The sequence below is a fragment of the Equus przewalskii genome, chromosome 24 (assembly GCF_037783145.1).
Source record: "Equus przewalskii isolate Varuska chromosome 24, EquPr2, whole genome shotgun sequence".
NCBI lineage: Eukaryota > Metazoa > Chordata > Mammalia > Perissodactyla > Equidae > Equus > Equus przewalskii.
Genome location: NC_091854.1, coordinates 69966 through 75953, shown reverse-complemented (window position 1 = coordinate 75953; position 5988 = coordinate 69966). Strand labels below are relative to the sequence as shown.

The 5988-nt window shown below is 47.0% G+C and overlaps 1 long non-coding RNA gene across 1 annotated transcript; it reads right to left on the bottom strand.

The window, feature by feature from the left end:
• Positions 1-242: 242 nt before the first annotated feature.
• Positions 243-5578, bottom strand: LOC139079189 (uncharacterized). Its single transcript, XR_011532561.1, has 2 exons — positions 5327-5578; positions 243-2778 (listed from the first exon to the last, which is right to left on the bottom strand). It is a non-coding gene; the product is annotated as an uncharacterized lncRNA (long non-coding RNA).
• Between the last annotated feature and the right edge of the window lie 410 nt (positions 5579-5988).

Here is a 5988-nt window from a genome sequence, read left to right as displayed (position 1 = left end):
GGGAGTCAGGTGGGTTGGAGGGATGTGTATTTTTTGTCAGGAGGACGTTAAAGGTTACTTCCATTGGGCTTGGGGTCAGCCACATCTGAAATATTTCCACTGGGAAATGAGGGAAAGAGGTCTGTGTCCATGGAGATAAGGGGACAATCCTTTGCTGTAACCTTGATTTATACCGAGGAACTGGAAAATACTAGGTATAGAGTAATGGTACCTAACGTTCCCCCTGAAGTTTGCCAGAAGAATAGCGGAGAGAAAGAACTCGGGTTTATTGAGTGACTTTGTTCTTCACATACAATAATAATAATAGCAAACACTTTTTGAATGGTTACTATGTGCCAGGCACTACTCTCAGCTTTTTGCCTGTGTTAACTCACTTCATTCTCATAACAACATCATAAGTAGGTGTTACTATTATGAGGAAACTGAGGAACAGAGAAGGTAAGTAACTTGTGCGAAGTCACACAGCTGGTAAGAAGCCATTCTGAACACAGGAAGTCTGGTACCAAAGAGCAGCTCTTAATTCCACTGCTGTGCTGAATTTCCTTCCATCCAGGCAAACACCCATAAGGCAGATAGTCTTCCCTTCATTTTACAGGTGAGAAAATGGAGTCTTTGAGAGGTTAAACAACTTTCCCATAGATGTACACGCAGTAAATGATCCACCCGGGACTCCAGTTCGGTTTTATCAGTTGCCACAGGAGCACTCAAGAGCTTCTGTTTTTTTCTGGGGCAGTCAGTAACGAATCATTAACCTCTTTTGAGAAGAGTCATGAGGACTGGAAGAATTATTCCAGGCTGATGCCCAGCAAACCACTCTCTAGAACTAGGCAAAAAGGCTCCTTCCAGAAGAAATCCTTATGCTCATTTCTTTCATGTTTATTACAGTGATAATGATTCAAGGGCAGCAGATTTCCTGGAAATGAGTGTCCAATTGGGGTTAACGACATGACGTGCACAGTTGGGTCAGTGAGTGGCCTCCCCAGCTATGAATTCCCAGGAAATACCATGAGAGTGGATCATAGCTGCTCAGAGAAGGATGTTCTTCTTTCCAGGTTTGTACGCATGTTCCCAGAGGACTTCAGACAGTCGATCTGATTCATTTATCAGACTGGGAAATGCTCTTTAACTTCTACCCCATTATGTACTCATCTCCTGATAACGTGTCCCAGAGGAGACTACACTTCTAAGTGCAGCATTTTTGTGCAGGGTGGCTCCCTACAGGCAGCACAGCCAATGGCAATGTCATTTATTGCAGAAATGTCCATTACTCACCATATAATTAATGAAATGACCTCTCTACTCATTCAGTATCTTGAGAATTATTTTTAAGCATAGATTCTCCTCTGTTGGGAAGCTCAAGTGTGGCCCCGATTAAAGATGGTAGGTGATGCCACTGCCTTCTTAGCTGCTGCTTAGCTGTCCTTTTTGTTCCCCATGGTTATATAAGAGCCTGAAGGCAAAGAAAATGGACCTAATTCTGAACTGTTTTTGACAGTAAGAGCTCAAATAGAGTTACTATGTGGCCCAGTACAATCCCTAGGTCTACTTTGACCAAGAACTGAGCCTCTTAGAGTCAGGTGGAACAACGAATGATGATTGTGGTGGAAGGCAGCATTTAAAGGAGTACTTGGGTGGATTTTTTGGAGATGCAGTGGACAGTGCAAGGATGGGTAGGGACACATTTAAAGGTCAGCATGCCATTGGGATTTGGGTTGGCTGAAGAAGCTGTATTAGAGTTATTTTGCAGTATTGAATGGTGGGCTAAGGAAATCTATAAAGTACAATGTGTGGCTGGTTTGTGTGGTTACTTTTTTAACTAACACCCAAAGGGCAGCTCCTTTCAGTGAGATGAATTACGCTAACCCACAATGTTCTCAACTGGAGGGGGATATTTCTTCCTCTCTCTTCGGAACGTTGAAGGCATTCAGGCCTGTGAGGTTGGAGTTGGTGGGAAAATATGTTTGAAAGACATCCGGCATCTCTCCCCTGTCACAGGCATCAAAGGTGCACCGCTGGTAGATAGGCTGTAGAAATATTTGAGAAATATTGTCTCTCTCCCCACCTCACCTGAGCCTTTTAACCAAAGGGTTGTAGGATGTCAGAAGACATAGATGTGAGAAGATTCGAAATTATAGGAATAGTTAATCTTTTAATTCTCCTAGCCTTTTTGAGGACATTTCATCAAAAGGAACAGAACTTGGGTGCTGGCAATGGGCTAGAAAAGGACACAAGGGCAAGGGCTATGCTGGTGGGATGGAGGGGTTGGTGCTTTTCATGTAACACGTTGGGAATGTTTCCTGCGCCTCAAGGATATGATTTTGTGTGACAGCTTGTAGCATGAAGTGTGGAGCTAAGGGAGCTGGCCTTAAAACATGAAACAAGGAGGATCTCCCTATTAGAACACTCATTTCTGCTTCTTTATCCAAATTCCCCTCATATACAAAGAACGAGTCTCAGAAATTCTTCCTTGATAGAAAAGGAAGGTCACATGATATATAGCCCTGGACACAAGTTTTTTTAAAAAAATGATACTTGATTCTTAATAGCATAGAAGACACGTTACCACTTCCTGTTATCTCCAAAGAAAGCTTGCTTTATGGTCGTGTAAGAGATCACTGGCTGGACTTTGGGTTCAGCTTCTTGGTCTGCTGCAGGGACCTCCTTTCTTCTCTTGCCTCTGGAGACCCCATCTGGCTTTGGCTGGTGTGTCAGTTAGGTCCTCCATGAAGTAGATGGTAAGATGGAGTTAGAGGACAAGAGGTTTACTGGGGGTGATGCCTGTGAAAAATAAAAGGGAGAAGCAGCAAAATTGAGAGGGGAAAGTCTCAGACTGCTATATGGATGTGACTATCTCAGCCAACCCAGTTGGGAGTTCTCAAGTAAAGGCTGCCGTCAGAGCAGTCCCATTTTAGACAGAAATGACCACGTCCCAGTCCCCCTGCCATGCTGAGTCATTGACTGGGAGCCTCCAAGGAGGAGCATGGCCAAAACTCAAAAATCTAGATGAAGCCTGGAATTGCTAAGAGCTGTAAGCTGTCAGCCCACTGCACTCCCTGAAGCTGCTGGCAAGTTATTAATTTTTTGATGCCAGACCTGAGTAGGACACCTCTATGGCTGCCACAGCTGGCACTGTTGTCAGGAGGTCTTCTTGCTATCTTCTGACCCACCTTTGCATCATTGGGTTTATCCAATGTCTTTATCATGATATGTGGTGAGAACATCGAAGAATGAGTCCAGAGACCTAGGTACTACTTCAGATTGTTGGCTAAAAAACTTGGCCCAGGGACAATTCATGCCCCTGTCTGTGTCTTCTGAAATCTCTAAGATCCCTCCCAACCATGACACTTCAAAGGTTAAGATCTGTTCTGGGATTGTCAGGATTCTGCATAACATGCCGGTGGTGATCTCTTCTAAGAAGTGTGACTTTTCTTGCATGGCCTGGGGGTTAAGAATGGTTATGCATCATGGCCTTCAAATGCTCTCGGGGCTCACCCACTCTTGCTCCTTTTCAGTTTATGTGGATCCATGATGTGGAAATTCTCCAGCCTACATCCATGTTTGCACTCCTTCTAGTCTGTGTACTGAGCACCCATGATATGCCGGGCACGGTGCTAGATCTGAAGGTGCTAGATCCGAAAAAGGCATAGTCCTTGGCCTCAAGGAGTCTAGTGGGAGGGGCCTCGTGAACACTCAATTGCCATAAGAGTGTGGAGGGCTGCGGTGTGCCCGGGTGCTTGGGAATGCTGTAGCGTGGATTCCTACTTGGTCTTCAGGGGGCCGGCACTGAAGAGAGGCTGACCAAAGAGAAAATCAAAGTCGAGTCCTCATGGATGAATAGGAGTTCCTGGGACGAGGTGATGGTAGGAAAAGGTGTCAGTGAGCAGGTGAGGAGGGCATTCCAGGTAGACGGTCCGCAGGAGCCAAGGTTCAATGGCGACAGAGGAGAAACGCACCATTTAGAACGTGTAAGCATAAAGTGAGAAGAAAGGGGAAGTCAGGAGGTGCGATGCCGAGCTCCGCTAAAGAACAAGTCCTGAGCGCAATGGGGAGCCACAAAATGGCTGAAAGCAGCAACAACAAAGACTTGGCTTTCTCACACCTGCTCTCACACGCTGGGCTGCCTGGAGAAAAGTTACCACAGCCACAGCCCGACCCGCGCTCTCTTGCCACAGACCTTTAGAAGACAGGTGAGCGTTGCTGTAGATGCAATTAGGAGGCGGTGGGCGTGCGAATGTGTGGTGAGTCCGCCTCTCTGAGGGACTTTCTGAGGTGAGTTTTTCCCCATAGGTGGCAGTTACCGATGTTATTACACATCAAGGTCACGTCAGGGTGGCTCAGGCTCAGCATACTGTAATGGGCAGCGCACTGGCTGGGGTTTGAGACCTCGGTTCTCATTCAGGTGGCCCCGTTTACCACTTTGAATGACACCCTAGCCAGCTGAAACCTTTTTCAGTTTACTCAGTGGCCTTCCCGCTTTAGAACAGGTCCGCTGATTTCGTCAAGTGCCTCCCCACCTCGTGCGGTGCTTCGTGTATACGGCGGCGGTTGTGGGACTGCGCTCCCTTACCAGCCTCACCTGGGGGCTTGCTAGAAATGCAGATTATTGGGCTCCATTCCAAACTTACTGAATCAGAAACTCTGGGGATGGGACCCAGAAATGTTGTGTTAACAAGCCCTCCAGGCGGTCTGGTGAGGGTTTAAGTTTGATAACCACAGATGTGGGGTAAACTTTACTAAAAATTTGCGGCACCAAACACGGGAAAACACAAGCCTTCTCTCCTTAGTCCTACTTGCTGCAGCTTCGCAGTAGCACCAGGAGAGGGCGCCGACGGACCTGCCTTGCCTTGTAGCAGAGCCCAGCGCGAGGGTAAACACCAGAACTGAAGTTCTATCTGTTGCAGAAGTAAATTACATATATACGAAAAAGGACTTCAAAAGGCTGTGGTATCAAAGGCAGTTAAAGAGAAGGCAACGCTCAGAGTCGCAGTTGCAGAGGGCAGCGGCGGCGGCTCCATCAGCCTACCAAATTCCGGAAGCATCTTGGGCTGAAGTATTTTCTTTGCAGCATTTTCTCGAGCCCCTTTCCTTTGACATACACGAGCCTTCTGTCTTTCCTTTGTTCTTTTTTTTTTTTTTCCTACACGTCAGGTTTTAGCTCTGACAAGCCCCCAGCGTCAAAGGCGTTAGATCTGCGTGCTGCACCAGCCATGTCGGTTCCGCATTGTTCTGCAGCGCTTTGCAGAGTTCACAGCCAAGCGTGAGCAGGGAATGCCACCCCTCCACCACTTCCTCATTCAGACCCCGCCACCTTTAGTGTGCCGACCACCTTTTGATCTCCAGGGTTGCCTTTGTGTCCCCGCCTGTGCTCCAGCTTCCGGGAGCCCCTTTCTGTTGAGACATCCACAGCCGGAGCTCCTGCACCGCGGGGCTTTGCAGAGAAAGGCGGAGGGGCCAGCCCTCAACTCAGCGCTGAACGCTGGGGCGGTGAGAGCAACAAAGCCTCCCCCACTTTTCCTTTTCTTACTGCCTGGCACTTGCATATCCGTCCTTTTCACTGAGTCACACTCACATCAGGAAATCCGAGAATGGCGGTGAGCACAGAATGACTTGGGGTTTTGCATTTGTCTTAGCTGTTCCCCAAAGAGAAATATTTAACTCCGGGAAGGAATGAACACGTCAGGGGCCTTATTATGGTGTTCGCGCTATTAAGCGGTTTAGAAACTTCCCTGCAATCGTGTTCTGTACATTTCATCCCAAAACAAATGAAAAGATTGCATCTTCCAAATAGTATAATTCAAAATAGTGAGGCGTCATTATTTTTTTGACAACTTTTTAACGGTAATTTTAGGTTTACAACAAAATAGGAGGAAGATACAGAGTTTTCACATACCCCCTATCCCCGCACATGCACAGCCTCCCCCATTATCAACGTCAGTCTCTGGAGTGGTACATTTCTTTATCAAGGATGAACCTACATTGACACATCAT